General features: G+C 43.7%; 1 long non-coding RNA gene across 1 annotated transcript; it reads right to left on the reverse strand.

Moving 5' to 3' along the window:
* Nucleotides 1-337: 337 nt before the first annotated feature.
* On the reverse strand, nt 338-17,843 carry LOC133271299 (uncharacterized). The gene is made up of 2 exons (XR_009744072.1): nt 16,459-17,843; nt 338-790 (listed from the first exon to the last, which is right to left on the reverse strand). It is a non-coding gene; the product is annotated as an uncharacterized LOC133271299 (long non-coding RNA).

A 17,843-nucleotide genomic window follows, 5' to 3' on the forward strand; every position in this document is an offset into this window, starting at 1 on the left:
AGTTGGAGATCATGTGTATTTGAACACTAGAGATGCATTATTTACCAGCAGAAAATTCTGGCAGGTCTGAAAATACCCTGAGATGCTAAGTGAAGCAGGAACCTTTTGAATTATTCAGAGCTTGGATAGACAGCAATCATTGCTGCTCTTGTAACAAGTTTATTATTTTGAAGTATTATTTTCTGGTACTCTCTCGTGTGCACACCACTCCTTTGGCTCTATGTCTTCTTTCTTTTTACCCCCCTTATATTCAGCAGTGACTTATAAACTTTCACAGGTGTAAGCATTGCCAGAGCCCCCTTTCCCCCCCCCCCGATAGTTTGCTCATGAGGAGTAATTGGTTTTCATATAATATTTTATTGCCATCTGACTTATGCAATTCCTCATGGTTGGCATGGGCAAAGTACCAAGAAGTACATGCACCTTCAAACATGCTGAGCCTCTCCCAGGGAGTGAGCCGCCCCTTTTCAGTTCATTTTGTATATTGAGGTCCAGGTGCTGGAAGTTTTCTTCTAAGAGATTTTCTTTCTTCTTTCCCTTTAAATCTTGTAAATAGGCTCCTCTGCTTCTTGGGTAATTACAGTTATTTTTGGAACAGTGAATTCTCATTAGGCAGACAGTATTTATTGCAAAAAGCATAAATGCAGGTGGAGATGTTCCTGCACTATGGAGAATGTTGCATGGAGAACTGTGCTGTGCCCCGTGGCGCATGTGAAGCTAGCCAGGGTTGTCCCATGCCCATCCATGCAGGACATGTGGCTCCTCTGTGCAGTGACAAAGCCTTGGGTACCTGAAAAAAGAGCCATGCTGTTGATTTCTGTGAGCTCTGCTTCAAGGAAAATCAGTTATAAAGTGCAAGGAGTGGCCAAGGGGATGTTGACTGGTACGTGTCCATCATCATATCTTACATTCTTCTGGTGCCAAGGGACCAGAATTACCCAGGAAACAAGTGCCAGTGGGGGTCAGCGTATCTCCAGAGCTTGGGGGCTTGAAAAGGAGAAATGGTCCTTCCAGGTAACCTTGTCTCTTTCCAAAGCACTGTGATCCCCCCAATAGCCTGTTCTTCCCTCCCAGCCTCACTATAGAAACAGATTTACTTTGGTCCTGCTTTTGTACAGAGATATCCCTCCATAATCTCTTGTCTCCATTTTTCATGGCTTTTAAAAAGTGAATTTGACAGGGGGAAACGCTGCTGTTGTGATAGCTCTGCAGACTGAACCCTTGCAAGAAAAAAACCCTATTGTCATTAGAGAAGAGCTGAGGGAGCACTGTTTGGATTGAGTTGGATCAGTCTGGGTGATAGGATTCAGCACTCAGGGCTGAATTAGGGCTGAGCCTCTTTTTTGCTGCCATACAGTCCCACGAGCTGTTCCCCTGAGGATTCAGCTATGGATACCAGACACCTTATCAGGATTGCTATAGCCTCCCGAGAGCTGCATTTTTAGCTGAATCTTTCAAAGAAGTGCTTTTAAGATAGCTTCTGTATTTGAGCTTTTTCCAGAAAATCATGGAAAAATTTAGGTTGGAAGAGACCCCTGGAGGTCACCTAGTCCAACCTCCTGTTCAAAGCAAGGTCAGCTTCGAAGTAAGATCGAATTACTCAGGACTTTGCCCAGTCATGTTCTGAATATCTCCAAGGATGGAGACTGAACAGACTCTTTGGGCAATGCAAACCCCATATGATTTTTTTCCTGTATCATGTCTGAATTGTCCTTGCTGCAACTTATGGCCATTGCCTCTCATCTCTTTACTGTGCATCTCTGAGAGGAGACAGGCTCTGTTTTTCTATGTAGGTTTTAGGAGACTGAAATTAAACACCCCTTGAATGTTAAAAATCTTTGGTTCTCTCAGCCCATGCTTGTGTGTTTTGTGTCCTGGCTCCCTGATGTCTCAGTGCCCCTGTGCTGCAGTCTCATCTGTCTGTCTGTCTCCTCTCTATCCTGGGGAACCCCAAACTACACCCAGTACCCCAGACACAGCCTCCCAAGTACTGAGGAGAGTGGGATAATCCCTTCTTTTAGCTGGCTATGTTCTTGCTAATAGAGCCCAACAAGGTTAGCCTTTATTGCTGCAAGGGCACACAGCTAATTTATGTTTAACCTGATATCCATCAGGATGCCAAATCCTCTTCCGCAGAGCTGTCATGTAGCCAGGCTGAAATAACTGCTGAAATAACCCTTTACCAGTGTTAGACTGGTCATGTACATGCTGTGATGGGATTCTGGATTCAAGACTGCATGCCCAATATATCTTGGAAGTTCACATTTGGGGTTCAGCTCCAAGGGTTCATGTGACAACCACATCATGTAGCTAGGATGAGAGATTTTTCTCCACTTCCTGTAAAGTCTGTAGAGAGATACAGTCACTGGAGAAGAAATGGGAAACTTCAGGCTGAGGCCAGAGGCACTGTTGTGGCTGCTGCTGTCTGGCTAAGAGGTTGCCGTCCCTTTTGATGTGCCAGCATAACTGCAAGTTTAATTGTTTCTCAGCCCAGTTCTGCCATAACATTTGTGGTTGGTTTAAACACAGGGAGGGATATGGTGATGTTTGTGGAGAAAAGATAGGAAGGCGACAAACAGACTGCAGTTGGCTTGGGAATGGTAACATCCCTGGCGCTGCAGGCAAGAAAAACTGCAGCTTTTTGGGAGTTTCTGGCATGCTTGAGTTGCTGCATTGAGACAGATCTGGAGGTCCCCAAAGGAGCTGCTGACCAGGTACCTTCACACAGCTTCCCCAGTATAATCTGGTCTGATGTGAAATGAAGCAGCCCTCCAGAGCACACCCATAACTATGTGGCACTGTGGGGAGAGGATGCTGGTTCCACACTGACCCAGAGGGACCTTGAACGGGAGTTTCAGCATGAAGGACCAAGTCAACCCAAAGTCTTTGAGAGCACCAGCCCACAGCCCTGGTGGTGTGGCAGGGCCTTCCGCTTCAAAATATGGCAGCACTGGGAAAGACAGAATGCAAGGCATCAGCAATGCCATGGGAAGTCTCTTGTGCATCCCAGCTACGCATAGGCCGCGCTCCTTCCCACGTGGGTGCTTTGAAGAGGCTAGTCAAAAGCACAGATGGTGGGTGAAGCTGATTCTCACTGATTTTTGAAGGGCACAGAATTCCCTTGGGCATCTTTGAAAAACGTGCTTAATTAAATTAGACCTTCTCTAGAACTGAGTAGAATGAAAGATTGTTGTGGGTAGATGGGTGAACTCTTTATTGCACAAAAATGGTCATTTTGCGTAGCTATTTCATGTGGACTTGGAGTGGAAGGGGTGCATTTGTGTGTCTGAAACACCAGCTTCCGATCCCTTTATTGGTCTGTGGTTATTGTGGGATTACAGTGTATTTGGGATGCTGTGAATAGAAGGCAGCTCAGGGCAGTGTTTTATGTAAGGTAGCACTCTGCACTATTTTTAAATTTTTATGATATGGCAGGCTTGTTCTAGTATTTTAATAAAATGAGACATGCTCGTCCTTTCCTACAACAGCAGCAAAATCTAGTCTAGGGCTGCCCTGCTTGACAGCTTGTGGCAGGATTATAAAAGAGAGTTTATTCTGGGGCTATATATAAATGTTATATGTGGGTGGAGGCTGGAGGGAATTGTCTCATGGGTCAGATTCAGCATGCAGAGCACCCTTTGCCCAACTTTCTTCTGTAGATGCTGGCTGCCGGTAGCAGGGATTTGTTCTTTCTTTATGTATTTTTTAATTTCACAAACCCAGGGCTGGAGCAACCTAAAGCCTGGCACCTGGCAGACATGCACTGCACACCTTGTGGGGTGGATATCTGTATCTCAGCATCCCTTCTGCCTCATGGCACATGTCAGGTATTTCCTGAGAAAAGCCTGGCTGATTTATTTACCTGACAGAGGTGAAGGCAGATGGAGATAGGTGGTGATGGTTTCTGCCTTCCTGTCCCCAACACTGCTGTCTTCCTCATCCCACACAGACCATGGTGATTATCTGGAACAGGCTACATGCTCTTCAAACGCAAGGAACATTTGTGCTTGAGGCTGAAACTGTGCTTCATGTGTTATGGGCATTGGTGTTGCCATCTCACTACTTCTGTCCTCAAAATAAACCCAATTTCTTGCCAAAGGAAGCAACCCCCTTCGCTTGAGCTGCTGATGTCAATGCAGCACATTTTTCCTCTGGCACTTCTCCAAAAAATGTTTCTTTTGGGACATTTTCCCCCCAATTCTGCCTTCATTGTGTCTCCATTCGGCATGCTTACAGGCCTGATTCTCCATAGGTTCTAAGTCCAGAGCCACTCTGTTAAAGTTAAAATAAAGATGTGCTTGCTTTATTTGAGCTCATGTGAGCTCAAATAAACACGTGTAAACTTCTTAAAAGTTAACTAGGACTCACTCAGGTTTTGATAGTTTAACTGTAGTTAAATGGATTTTATCAGATTTCCATGAATGGCTCACCCCTGGCTAAAAATACAACAGGAGGCACTTCGGGTAATTTACAAAAGAAGCATACATGAAAGCAGGGGTTTGGAATCAAAGCTTCTTCCCTGGCATAGTCAGAGTATTGCACGACAGCACTGATAATTCTGGGTAAACAGTCTGATGCGGGAGGAACAGGGAGATGAGAAAAACAATGAGGAGCAAATTTGGCAGATTCATGGGTTTTACTCTGTAATTTTACCGTAGGAGCTGATGATAAGAATTTACCCACCAGGGTTTTGAAAATTCAATAATGATTTAAAAAACCCTCATGATGTAGGGAAGGACAAGGGAAAAAAAGAAGACCTAAAGACAAGATAAGTCATTAGAGATGCAAGGAAGTGCTGCTGTTGTCTTCAGGCTAAATCTATTGGAACAGAACACCATAAATTGAAGATTCATTGCTCCCTCTGCTCATTAGCTGTGTGAAACTGTGACTAAGCTTGAAGGTTAGTTGGTGTAGTGCAGTATTATTGTTCTTACTGCCTTGCTCTGAATCAGGCGCATCGGCAGGCAGCCATGATTCACACATACTGCCTGCCTTGCTATATGCCAGATTTCCACTATTTTTTTCCATGAGGGGGAAGATTCTGCAGCCTTGCGTGTCATCTGGCTTCATTAATTTTTGCCTGGACAAAGGCAAAATTATTTGAGTGTATCCCTTATTTATTAAAGGAGTTGAATTTGTTCACTAGATTAGACTCAGAATGTATCAGGCAGCAATGTAAAGCATGAAGGGTACAAGCCCAGTGGACATTTTTAATTTTAACAATGAAAATATACAATCTGTCTCAGAAAAATACAGCTGCTGAGCAAATTAACTTGTGTTGAATGCTTATTGGGGGCCCACAGCTCGTTCTTTTGTTCTTCCTGTTCAGCAAATGTGTTTTTCTGACTAAGAAATAATAGATTGTGGTTCTATAGAGCCTTTCATCAGATGATCTCAAAGTACTTGGCAAACATTAGTAATTTGCTTGGGAGAGACTAAACCTTATAGTATATCCAGTTGATGGTACCTAGAGAGCAGGGTGAAAAGTCCATTGCAGCTACTAGAGAGGGCTGCAAAATGTTAGGCTAATATGACTAACAAATACCAGGTGGTGTTCTCTGACTGGATGTTTGGTATTCAAGCTAAGGATACTTCTTGTATTTATGACATCAATAAGAGGATATAACAATGAGGTTTTAATTTATTTACTTTTTTTCCCAAGCTAAGGTGCATGTGCTTACCCAAATATCCACGTAACTTTATTGTAGTGTCCATGTCCTGGCTCCCATCCAGGTCTTTGTTCCCATTTCCCTGTGCTGCTCCTATGGAAAGTAGCCCATCCCACCTACCAGCTGGGAATTTCCCTGACACATGGGCATTCTCTGGGTAATATGAGATTGGCAAATGGTGGTGTGTTGTGAAACCCCCCTCATCTAAGCAATGAAGTATGTTAGGAGTGCCTGAATATTCAGTATCAAAAGACTTTGAGCGGCAACCTCTCTGTGAGCTGTCTCATCTGGATTGCAGTCTGCAGGCATTATAGGAAGTTAATTAGGAAAACCCTGGAGTTTTTGTAATTTGAGGACTGGTGTGATCTCCAGTAAAGTCCAGAATTAGAGCAGAGACAATTTTCTCACGTCTTCTTTTCTGCTCCTGCTTTGCTGTCTTGACTTAAAGACTGTAGAAGGCTCAAGTGACATTGCCCTTCCTTGCAATTGTTAGACTCCTGTTGCTGTTATGCTGTTCTTTCCATCTACCATTCAAACCCAAGTTTACAGAATTTCAGCGTGAAATGAAGTATCTGCTCAAATGTATGCGTTGTACACAGGCTTGGACAGAGTTCTGTGTTCGGAGCTAGACTGGAGATAGAGCTGCAAACCTGATGCTCCATATCCAGCTGTCTGAAATTCATAGAGGGGGAAAATACAGACTTCTGGCTTGAAAAAATGACTGACATAGTCACTAACTGCTGAGAGCACTCTTCTGATGCAGGAAGTAGAATCCTTAAATAGACAGTAGTGAAAATACCACCAAAGAGTCACTTTGGAAATTACGGCCTTAATGAGAACACCTCTGAACTGTGTTAACATTGGACCTAAGCATGTGTTCTCTTTTAGACCCAAGCTTGAATTCATTTGTAATGTAATGTTGTTATGAAGATCTGAGAAATCTGCACACCATCATCTTTGACCCAGCTCCAGACAAACCCTTTTTCTTACATAATTTCATGTGGTGCTAATATAACCCAATGGAGCAGAGTGATGAGAACAGAGTAGGACTGAGAGGAAGCCACTGAGTGCAGCTCCTGAGAGAAAAAGAAGACTTCAACTCTACGAAAAGATGTACATAAATGTCAGGAAAAGTGATTTAAATGCAAATAGCCTGGCAAGATTGTTAGAAATTTTGCAGTGGCTCTGGCAGCCAGGTGTATCATAAAGAGAATAAGAGCTAAACAAATGTTTCCTTCCCTCTTTGAGTTCATTTATTCACAACCCAGGTTCATTTCTTTGGCAGGTGTATTTTCCCCTTCATCTGAAGAAACCCAAACCAAACCAAAACCCCAAAGAAGTCCGGCTACCCCCCTTTCCTAAACACACACCTTTTGCATTATAGCAAAACACACACCCAGCTGCAGGCAATGAAAGTCCTCTCCAGGCACTACGTAATACAGATATTTATTGAACTTGCCATCAAGTTCTATAAAGGGAGGCAGATATCAGTATTTTAAAACAATTTCTCTTCTACCTCTTTCTTTGTATCATTTGCTACAAACAAGTTCAGGTATTTGGGGAAATTAACAAATACCTTTTTAACTCTGCCTGTTTTGAAGACTTCACAAACTTTATTAAACTTGCAGCAGAAGTTCAGGATTTGCCCTTCTGAAATGGCCTTTCAGGAAGCAAACCAAAGCTGTGGCGTGGGCTGCAGGGGAAATGCCCCCTGTGGTCCATGTGTGCAGTCAGAGGGGGTGCAGTAAAAGCCTGAGATACATCTCAGATTGTTGGTGAACTCTGAAAGCAAAGGGGGCTTTTCGTTTTTCCATTAGCAAACTTCCTGGTGGGATTCTCTCATTGTGAAAAAAAGAAACTGAATAAGCAGAAGGTAACATTATTTTCCCCATCAGGCTTATGGGCGCATGTTTTGGATTAGGCATCTTTGCATTTTCAGTGTTTAGCTTTGGAAGAAGCTAATATACTCAGATGGAAAGTAGGGACGATCTGATGCGACACTGCCGATCTTGCAGCTACAGCTTTCTAGAGGTCACAGGTTCACTCTGTTAAGACTTTGGGAAGGTCATTTAAAACTCCTAAGGGTAAACCTTGGCTGCACTGAGATTCAAAGATCTTTTTGCCATTGATCAGCACCAGCTAATGTCTTGATGCCTCAATTTCCCTTGCTGTAAAATGAAGATACAAATGATTGCTAGAAGTCTTCAAGGATCTATTTGTTTGCTGCTGGTACAACTGCGATTTGACAATTAATCCCTAAAAAAACAGGAAAGGAAGAAGGATACTATTTGTATTAATTAGTTACCATTCACTATCAAAGCAGTACTAGGTGTTCTGTTACCTTCCTGCTGCAGTTGCTGTAGAGGATGTTTGCAATGGACCCTGTTAGCAGACAGCTGGTATGAATCCCTACACATCAAACATTTCATCTGCTAGACCACTCTCTTCGTAACGTTGCTAAATGTGAAGATGTCTGAAGATAAGGAGTTAAACCTCCACCTCACTGATGACTGCATTTACCCTTAACAGTCTTTGGAGCCGCACATCCCTTTCCTCTCCCTCCCTGTAGATCTCAGCTAGATTTTTCCCAGTCAGTCCTACTGCCCCCCTAGGATGAGAAAAAATATCCATGAGATCCACAATATAATATGTGAGCACTAATCTAATCTAGCAATTATCTTTACTTGTGAGGGCAGATGAAATTACTCATCATGAGAAAGGTCATAATAACAGAGATCAGCCATCATGTGGTGTTTACACACACTGATTGTTGGCTTATTGCAAGATACTAAGACACAGGAGAAAGAGTTATCACAAAGCTGATGTGATTATAGGTATCTGATTATTGTAATTGGATTTCTCCTGGTTAACAGAAGAGTGTTTGTTAAGGAATCCACACTTGACGCTCCACTTTTGCATGCTCCATATAGTCATATACTTGCTTTGATCTCCAATGAAACTATGATACTAAAAGTAGTAGTTTGACCTTTGTTAGCTCTCAAATTGAAATAGATTGAATTAATGATCTCATCTAAAATCTTGAGACAAGAGGAACATAAAATCTTGCAGAAAGAAGATCCTAAATTTTCTATTTTTAAGCATTAACATAGTTTCTGTCGCTAGGATTTGAGTGCTCAATAGGATTTTATAGTATTTTGTGTGCTTGTGGCTGGATCTGCTCCCTCAGTTAGGGAGAAGGGGAGTGACATACTTTTCTTGGTAGTAATCTTTATAAATTTTATATGCTTAAATCTACACAGAGATTATCAAGCAAACTCTAAAACTCCAGGCTACATATTGGAGAATCATCCTGTGTTTAAAAAAAGAGAAGAGGACAAGTAAAAAATTAGTCAGGAGCAAATCGAAGAGGTAAGTTACCATCTAGGAGAAAGGTCTTCCTACCATGCTGAGTGAACTTCTATAGGTATAGTGCTGCTGGCTGAGAATGAACAAAAATACAATATCTTTAGAAAGCAACAGTCACTCACTCGTAATAAAGGATGTTCTGCTACTTCTAACCCTCCTAACTTGCTGTCAAATAGGTTCTAAAGCTTTGCTTTCTTTCATTTTCTTCTCTCTAATTCATTGTTGCTTCCTTCAGACGGGTTGATCAATACTCTGAAGTCTATTTTATATACAGTGACAAGTTGACTACACCCTCAAGGCAAAGTGAAAACCTTCCGGGTCTCTCTCAGCCCTTGGTTAGTTTTCCGAATGGCTTTGTAGGAGAGGGAAAGTGAGATCTTCCAGTAGCACAATGCTTTTAATCTTGGTTTGCTACTAATAAGCTGTGTTCCAGCCTGGCTGCGCCTTGGTTGCCCACCTACTGCTGCCCTGCAGCTCCAGCTGCCCACAGGCTCATCCTGGTCCCAGCCTCCTCTGTGCTCTCCAGGCTGACCAGGATGCCTGCTGTGAATCCAGCTCTGACTGGGGCACAATAGGGTACCATTGTGGTTCTCCAAAACCTAACCTATCTGCTATTTTCACTCCATGGTATCAGATGATAGGATGCAGGTCCAAAGTGTTGTTGCTGTAAAAGACGGGATCAGCATGTGGCCGTGCTGCCTGTGCTGTGCCTCTTCAGTATCTGCAGCCACAAGTTTGGCAACTCTGCAGTTTCTTTTGTCTTTAACCTCTACCTGTTTGCTTGGCTGGGATTTGAACAGATCACTGCATCCTTGTGCTAATTACAGTTTAATAATTAGTTCTTATCAAAACACTGCCTTTCAACTGCCATTCATTTAGCTCTTTGCTTGCCAAATAACTTCACCTTTTCCTCGCTGCAGCCACTGTGTTCAAGGGTGTCAGTGTTAGCATTTCTTAATTTCACATCCAGTTCCTTCTCTATTCTGTATTCCAGCCCCTCAGTGTTTTCAGTTTTACTGCCCAAGCTAAAAGATATAAATCACTTTCAGCATGCTTGTAAAGAGCAGAAAACACGCTGCAAATAAACTGAGCCCCCAGTTTGTCTGTTACAGCTACGTAGTTGATCTTCCAGCAGAACAAAAGCAAAAGAGATGGCAGTCTGGCTCTTCAGTGCCATTTTAGGTTGTAGAGATTCATTCAGGTTTAACCTGGTTTTGTAGGAATTACAGAGAGTCAAATGTGCAAGAGGCTAAAGGGAGCCAGTTCTCTATTCCCAGGATTTTAGATGCACTAAGATGGAAGAAAGTGGCTAAGGAATTGTAAAGTCAGAGGAAAATTATTTCCTGACCTTTAGCCCAATGAGTAAATTGGTTGGCAAACCCAAGAAGTATTTGGCACATGAGCTAGTAGCTTGGTGACTTTGAAGCATGGATGACTGTCCATTCCCATCTATTTGAATGTCAGTAGCAAGGTTCCTACATTGCTGCCTCTGCAGCAAAATGCAGTTGCTGCTGAACAACAGCGTGCGTGTATTGAGGAGGGACTGTGCACCACCAGGAGCTGGAGAGAGAACTGATTTGGCTAGCAATGTAAGTAATGGATCAGAAAGAAGCTGCAACTTTATTTGAACAGTTCTCAAGGATTTTTATGCTACATCTCATTAGTGTTAATTACAAGCTTATGCCGGTGATTAATCAAACATTAGAAATGCTACAGACCAGAATCTATGTCATGTGAGCTTTGAACACCTTCATCACTTCTTGCTAGGGGATATTTGATCAGTTCCTCTTCATTTTACTTTGTTTTAATCAGCACAATCAGCCCGTCACTGACTGTAATGCTGTAAAAGCCCCTTTATACTTCCAGCAGTGGATCAACACATGTTTGTCTCTCCCTGCTTTCTGCCCATTCATACATTTGTCCTCCAGAACTGAAGATGTCAGGACTTCTCCCCAGGGCTGCTGAAGTCACAGCAGCCCAAAGTCGTGTCTGCCCTGTCAGTGATAAACATCCAGAAGAGCTGCAAATAGTTACTGTGCTGTCACTTTCTGTACAGTTCTTAGGTTAAAAAAAGATTTAAAAGATGTTCCAGCAGTCATTAGAAAAAGACAGCGTCAGTGGTGTTGCAGCAGTAACGTGGATATGTCAGATATAAAGCCAAGAACTGAGTGGGTGCCTGAGGCAGCATCTGCCTCCCTTTCAGGCTTCGATGGGCAGTGGGGCTGGATAGGCTGGGCATGCCATGCTCTGCCCTTGCCCCGCTGGTCCCATGGGAAAATGGGACTCGATCCTTCAGGTTTGTCTTTCACCAGCACTTGAAGCTACAGAGCTCACCCACCTTGGTGTAACTTATAGCAGATCCTACCCACAGGGCATGAAAAGGCTAGAAATAAAGGCTGGATTGACCAGGCTTTCTTGCAGCTGAAAAGCAGCACGTGATATAGATGTGGAAGGGGCTGGTGGTTGACCCAAGCTTTGCGACATCTCCTTCCTATCTGAGGCAAGGAGCTGTATAAATTGTTCATGGACCCATCTCTGGGGGCTTGCTTTCTCTTTGCTGCTTTTGCAGTCAAATGAGATTTCCTACTGAAATGGATATAGTTCAGGTTAAAAATGTAATGCCTCCTCAAAAGGTTCGTACCTTTGACATACATATGCTAATCTGATCCCTCTGCTCTCTTCAACCACCATCATGAACATGGGAAGCTTAAAAAAAAGAAAAAGATGTGTTCAGATCTCAGTCTGAGACAGGGCATTAACCAATTAACCGCTTGCTCTTATCAACAGGGGGTCACTCAGCTCCTGCCTGGTCAGAGCTGCTGTCCTGACTAAGTTGGATGGAGAAAGGGCAGGCCTAACAAAATACAAATTATATATATCTAAATAATCACACCACTAAATACTAAGATGATAGCTTAAGAAGCTCCCTGCTTCCTGGAGATACCACACTGCATTAATGGAGCAGGGCAGATAAGAAAGAGCTGTGAAGGGAAGCAGGAAGCTCTCGAGGGCTGGTACCCCACATCAGCTCAGCAGCTGTGTGATCTGGTGCCTCCATGCAGCACGTTGGCACCTGACCTGATGCCTTCTCTTTCCCTGCAGCTCTGATGGGGCTCCCTTCTATCTCAGACACTAAAGAGCATGGAGGGACAGAGAGAAGAGAGTCCCCAGCAAACCCAGGCTGTTCCGCAGAAGGGAACAGGCTTGGGGGCAACACACATGTACTTTTATAATCCTATTTTTTCCTGCAATGTTTGTTCTCACATTAGCATCAACAAACAGGCTCTGACCTTGCCTGTTGATGCTTTAAATGCCCTGTTACACAGCAAGCATGGGAATGAGTTAGTCACATGGAAAGTACTTAGTCTCACATGGGCTGTTCATGTGCAAAGAGGAAAAAAAACCCAGTCTCACAAATACAATAATCTCTGCAGGAATCTCTCTCTCCCCCCTCTTTCCCCCTTTCTATAATGATGAAATACAGGCTGGATTTTTGCTTTAAGGCAGAATCAGATCACTGTTTCAAGTCATTATAAAACACAGACAAATCGATACTTTATTCTTCTTAACAACCACGGCATTAACTTTGTCACACAGGCCTGTCTTTTAAGAAGCTACCTTTAAGAAGCTACCTTACGGTAGGGTGAGTCTAAAAGATGAAAAACCCAAAAGACCCTGAAGGGAGGAATGGGTAGAAAACAGCCCAATGCATTTCTCCTCCTGGCTGGCTGTTCCCAGGCCAGAGGTGAGCTGCCAATGCATCTGGAATTCATGGAAATGTGAGAAAGAGGTGGGTTTTCTGGCTGTAATGCCTCATTCCCAGAAACACACACTCAGCACAGACCCAAGCCAAAGCCACTGTAGTGCTCTGAAACGTGCTCTGCTATCCTCTCAGACCCTTTCCTCACTCATCTTTACCAAACAGACCTGAATTTTCCCAGAGATGAGGCACTTTAACCATAAATCTACCTTAAACCATAAAAATCTGCATGAAGCAGATCTGGGTTTGGGTGTAGGTTGCACAGATGCTATTGCTGCATGGATCACTCTGTAAAGCTCAATCAGTTCTCAGGGATTTCATTCACGTGTGACAGCTCTGCCAGGTAGCAAATTCACTGGTGACACCCAAAAAATTCTTTCCATGTTTTGGGGAAACCGCAGCAGGTGTAGGGACAACATAACCTTTCCCCAGCCAGAAACCCTTCATGAACAACTGCAGAGGTATTCAGTTGTGTGGTGAGAGGATACTCTCTTTTGTTCCACCTCCCAGAATAGCCTCTTGCAGTGGGACTTGGCAGCTGAGGCACACGTGTGGTGTTACCCCTGTGTGATGCTGCACTTCATGGTCAGGGCCGTGCCAGCCACCCCTGAGCTTGGCTTTGGGTTTGCTCCTTCACCTCCATGCTTGTACCTGTCTGAGCAAAGCCATGAGGCTGAATTAGCCTTGGTCTGATAACAGCCCCTGTGCACAGGGTACGTACGTCCCTGCAGCTCAGCTGGTGCCATATGTCCGTGTGCTTCTGAGTTACAAGAGTCCCACATTGTTATTCATTCAGCTGCATGGCTGCAGCCCTCCTGCTGGTGATAGATTAGTTGACCGATCTTCCCCAGCCGGGTTGGAGCCCATCAACTCCAGCAGCTCTGGGCACTAGTGAAGTTATTGCTCACAGCCAAGCACCAACATCAGTTGTCCCTGTGGGATTTCATGGTAACCTTTTGTTTGGCTGCTGTCTCTATGCCTCATTGCTACTGCCAAAGGGACTCCTATTTATGACTTCTGCATGTATGTGTGTGCCTCTTCCCTCCCCCTTTCCCATTGCTGCACCTCTGAGAAAGCCCCAGTGCTTTTTTTCTGCCTGAACATGTACCCCCTGTTGCCAGGGAGCTGGTGGGGGAAGAGGGAAGCAGTAAATCCACAGCCCTACTTCCATTTAATGAGAGTTTTGCAAGACTTCCTGAGCTATGTGTCCTTGCAATGTCTGTGTTTTAAATCCCTGGAAGAGTAACTTCCTTGGAAATGTGTAGTTTGAAAGTGCCTTAACCTGCAATTCTTGGTGCTGATTTTTCTTTCTGGAGCAGAGAACCACAAAACCACATTAAGCAGTGCAGTGGCTGACACAGTTCAATGCTGCAGTGCATCAGAGAACTGTCAGTAGCTCTTGCTTTCCTATTCTGCCTAATGCCAGCTGGCCTACAATGTTGATTTTCTTTTTTTTATGGTGATAGAATATGATTTTATGTGGGTGTAGGGCTTGCTCCTGCTCCTCGGTGCAGATCGTCGTTGATGAGATGTGTGTGGAGAGTGTACACAGGCATGCATGCAGGTTTTGGCTCTGTAATGGCTGGGCTCACATCGAAGGCAGCAGAGCTGTGATACCATTATCTGCTAGAGCAGTCTGGATACTTGCATGTGCTTTTTTGGGAGCTGCTGGGTCAGAATTTCAGCCTTGCCTTCACAAGCATTTATTCAGAGATTGTCTCTTTCCATGCCAGCACTTGGACTGATTACACCATGCAGCAGAAGTGAGGCCTGATCAGTTTTGACAGTCCTCTAAAAGTGGTTCTGACTGTTATTTCCCTTAGCAAAGGGTTTTCCCCTACACAGGCTTCTTCAAAGAGGTAGATGGTTTGAAAAAATGAAAAGGGAAATCTAATCCTTTATTATCAATGCTGCTCAAAAGTGACGTGCAACTCCCCTTCCTCAACGTGTATTTATACAACATAATAGAGCAAATGCTGAAAATACACCTGGGACCCCATGAAGAAAGCATGACAACTGTTGCTCATCACATTCATCTATTCTCAGGACAGTTGCCATTCAAGCAAAGAGAATCCAAAGGGTACTTTCTGCCCTTTAAAAAAAAAATTCAACATTCTGGTACAATTGCTGTAAAATCAGACTATTTTCTATACTGAACTTGCAGGGTACCACAAAATAATGAGCTCATATAAATGTGTTGCCTTTCATACATGGCACTCCATGTACTCAGAGAGGATAATCTAAACATTAACAAAACAGGTATTCACCAAATGGGAAGAAGCAAAAAGCTCTTTTTATTCTGGGAACATACAATGCCAATATACTCTACAATGAAAGAAATCTTCACTTTTCATTTAAGAAGGAACAGTTTTCTGATTACCCACAGGAACTGAACCCAGTTTCTGACCCTCTGCCAGCTATCTGTAATCCACAGACAGCATTGTGTCATTCCTCATTATACCGTTCAGGGCATAGATGTTGCTTTCTGTGTAATTACTGATGAACATAATGTGAAGCTATACGTGGCTTTTCCTGCTCGTGGACTGCAGAGGTAGCACAGTTCTGCTCACGTGTGCAATGCTGCTCAGTTGCTGTTAGCCAGTCTTGACATTTAGCGTCGCCTTGGTGATTTTCTGGGCTCTGCAAAGTTAGCCTGAGCTTCTAAAACATTGCCTTGGAAGTGGAAAAATAAATTTTGTTGGAAACCACCTGCTAAATAAACCTTCATCCCTTCTTGTTGCTCTCTCCTGATCCAATCTGCTTTCCAGATTCAGCTGCTAGGCAGAAGTGTTTCCTGAATAGCAGCAAATACATTTCAGCCTATGAATTGTTTACAAATTGGGTGCTTTGATGATCTGTGGTGGGTGATGGGCTGACAGAATCTCAATGCTGCTCCCAGAAAAAGCATCTAGAGGCTTTAAACTGGAGAATCCTATTGGACTATAGGAGGTGACTGATGCAGAGGGTAAGTCTGTCTCAAACATATGAAGGGTATTGGGTTTTGATAGTTACCTGTGTTATATTTTGTGCTACACTAGGTCCCAACAAGCCCAGAGGCTGGAATTTGTGAGTATCAGCACTATATGAAGAAGTAGCTAAAGATAATACCTGTGCTTGGGAAGGATATATATGTATGGTTAGAGAAAGAAGAGGTGCAGCCCAAGAACCAAGTGGTCCAGGTAGTACCTGAAACTTCACCAGTAAGCTCGAAATTAAGTGTTGGACAGTAAAAAGCACCCTAAAAGCTGGTGTTTCAGAGGAGCAAAAGCTCTGTGCTATTTGGCTCAGCCCCACAGAAGCCTCTGTGAAGCCAGCAGGTACTTGTCTGACCAGTGCCTGTCACGGGGACCACCAGGAGGTAAAAGAGCTTCTCTTGGATCTTTTCCTTTTATCCTCCAACCTGTCATGCCCGATTATCAAAACAACTCATTATGTGGACCCTCCAGTTTGCTCTGAGCTGCACTAGCAGCCTTGAAAGGGCCAAGGCCAACACCCCTGAGTGAGCTATAGTGTCAGGAATTAGGGAAGACCGGTGCCCCTGGAGTCATGCTTTAGCTGCGCAGAGCAAATCTGGTGACTTGCCACATGAAAAAAAACCCCACAGTATTTCTTTGTCTGTTAAATAATGTATATTAATTAAGAAGCTTTTGGTAATGAAATCACCATCCCCGTCTTCTTCCCATAAACCAGTTCTCTGTGCCTTGCCCCCCACCAGGCAGAGCTCCCCAACTTGGAGCACGCTTAATTTCCCAAGGAACCTTTTGTACACATCCTAATCACATGCGTTAGTGGAAGAATAAAAACTGCTGTTAGCCTGTTTCAGAGGCTGTTGGCATCCAGAGCAAACTCCCCAGCATGCTGCAGAACAAACAACAGGGTCCTCAGTAACACTGATGTGATTCTCTGGCTGTTCAGTGGGATTTTACCTCAACGGAACCATTCACATGCTATCTCCTGGCCATGTTTACATTAAGTGACTGTCCCTCCAGCCCCCTCATCCCTTCTCAGAGAATCTTATTCACTCCTTAGGCTTTTCACTTGGAACCATTCAACCTTGTTGCTTTGATTTTGTAACAGGACAAACTCCAAGTCCTAGCAGGATAAACAAGATTGCATGGCTAATGATTTGTGAGCTTAGCCTGAATACAATTTACCGCACAAATTCCAGCCTATGAGACTTTGTGACCTGCTAATAAAGCACTTTTGGCAGAGGCTGTACAAATACAAAGGATTTCATAGCCTTTGATTCTGGGTTTGTATCAGTCTCCCAGCTTGCAGAAATGCTGGTTTAATGTATGGCTTAAAATCTAGTGACAACTGTTGGAATGAGGCAGGGTTTGACCCCAGTTTGATTTCACTTCTGAGGTGTAAGGGATGTTCATTTCTTTAGCTTACAAATTGTCTGCTTGTAGCCAGAGTCCACAGATGCCTCACTAGTGAAATTGGATCCTGCCCTTATCAAGCAAAAGGTAATAATAAGCATCATTACATAGTAATGCTGGACTAATCAATGTTAGGAACTGTGACTCAGCTTCATCTCAGTTTGGTTCCCTGGCCAAGGAACATGGGGCACCAGTGCAGTGTGTCACATGAAGGTAATCTGCTGGGGCAGCCTGTTGGATTAGGCATTTCCTTCAGTCTGGATTTGTAACTGTGGCTCTGTCCATTTGGATTTGACCTTGGACATGTCAGTATGCATGGAAAGAGGAGATAATCATTCTTCTTTGTGAAGAGGAGAGCCTCGAGAGTCTCATAGTCATTACTTTAAGTGGCAGTCCGTCTCCTGACCTCCTTGTCTGGTGAAGTTCCCACAGGTGCCAGGATTAAGAAGCAGCCCTACAGCCAAACACTGCAAATCATCAGCCTGTCTTCTCTGCTTCTTTATAATGTGAAAATCTGAGGGCTGACCTGGGATCACGGCTTTGTTTGTTTGCTGAGATTGAGAGGCCAGCTTCATTTTATTGATTGCAGAGTCTCTCCTCTCATTCATGAATGCCGTCCACTCCCAGATTTTTAGATGGGATGATGAGGAAATGTCTGGTTATCCA

The sequence above is a fragment of the Pezoporus flaviventris genome, unplaced genomic scaffold, assembly GCF_033815535.1.
Source record: "Pezoporus flaviventris isolate CSIRO_AGI_PZ_B2104156 unplaced genomic scaffold, CSIRO_AGI_Pfla_v1 ptg000023l, whole genome shotgun sequence".
Classification (NCBI taxonomy): Eukaryota; Metazoa; Chordata; class Aves; order Psittaciformes; family Psittacidae; genus Pezoporus; species Pezoporus flaviventris.